The sequence below is a fragment of the Alosa sapidissima genome, chromosome 22 (assembly GCF_018492685.1).
Source record: "Alosa sapidissima isolate fAloSap1 chromosome 22, fAloSap1.pri, whole genome shotgun sequence".
NCBI lineage: Eukaryota > Metazoa > Chordata > Actinopteri > Clupeiformes > Clupeidae > Alosa > Alosa sapidissima.
The window spans coordinates 30168471-30169783 of NC_055978.1; the positions used below are offsets into that span (position 1 = coordinate 30168471).

Below are 1313 nucleotides of genomic sequence, written 5' to 3' on the forward strand. Positions count from 1 at the left end.
TCTGCGGTCTGAACTGAAGTAGGTAGACCAGCAGTTGAATCAATGTAGTAGGCCTAGTTTAGATGCAAAGTCAAAAAACTAGTTTGGACTGTCTGTGTCAATGTTGTAGGCCTACATTTCCGACAAATATTACCTTACTTGGGAACTGATAAATAAATACATATAATTACAGGGACCTACGTTTTACGGCGTGTTGTGAATACTTTAACGTAGACCCAAGTGTATAATTTGGAGGGCGTTTCGGCAGGATGCTTTTATTTTGATGATATATTAGATTTCACCCGGAAATAAAAAAATCATGAGGCATGCTATTGCTGTTGCCAGCAAACGAGAGCGAGCGAGCGCGGACGTTGGAAGCATGGGTCTGGGGCATTAACGCAACGGAAGCACAGAACACAAAGAAACCCCCCTTAAACAGGGGCAGTGGGCGTTTTGGAGCTTGTAGTCGGAGCCAACAGCTATTCAGCAACCCATATGTTCAAGGGCGAAGCTCAACCGAGTGAAGATAGATCCGATAACCACATCACGTTACAGGGAAGACAAAGTCAAGATGATGCAATTGGAGCTTGCTTCTAAGGTGAGTTTGTGGTCTGCCGGCAACTAAATTACGTTTACCCTTTATAATGGAAACGCTCATTATTGCTGGTGTGCTGGTAGCCTAATAGTATTTTGACATTAGGAAACATATTTACTGCAACTTAGACATTCATAGTACTAACGTTGCTCCATGAACGGGGAGGTCAATGGAAAACCGTGAAATATTATAGCCAGCTAGTGATAAATCACTGCCGTTTGCCGGCTAAGTTAACGAAGCTCATGTGTAACGTTAGAAACGTTTGAAACCCGACGAAAGACTTATCTCGCTTCACATGTCACTGTCTGCTCAAATGGGTTTTCTGCCATAGGCTGACTGGCTGTCAGTGCTCGTGTCTAGCTCGAGCAGATGCTCACGCCTGCTTTTAAATGCCGGTCCCTCAAGTTACTATAGCAGCTATATGGGTCTGTTTTGAATGAGTGCAGGATTGTGTTATTGTTGCCACTATGTAGCAAACCCTGGTTTGTGTTGGAAGACAATGCGGATGCATCAATTCAATACTGATGGATGAACGTTACTATTATGTGAAGGTTGCATGAGACGTTGGCTAGAAATAGCTTGAGGTCACGCTCTTTTTCAATGGCATGGCGTGTAAGATTTTGTCTGCTGACTTGACGTGATTTCTGATTTGGGGGGAATTAGTGTGGACAGCTTGCCGCATCGACACCTCACTCTTTAGCCGTAGTGTGTGAGACGGATTAACCTACATCCAGGCAGG

At 44.2% G+C, this 1313-nt stretch overlaps 1 protein-coding gene across 1 annotated transcript in view; it reads left to right on the plus strand.

The window, feature by feature from the left end:
• Nucleotides 1-310: 310 nt before the first annotated feature.
• gpam (glycerol-3-phosphate acyltransferase, mitochondrial) overlaps nt 311-1313 on the plus strand; it is a 41831-nt gene continuing 40828 nt past the window's right edge. The window contains exon 1 of the mRNA XM_042078289.1: nt 311-577. The gene's annotated coding sequence lies outside the window, so the exon portion shown is untranslated. The remainder of the gene's footprint in view (nt 578-1313) is intronic.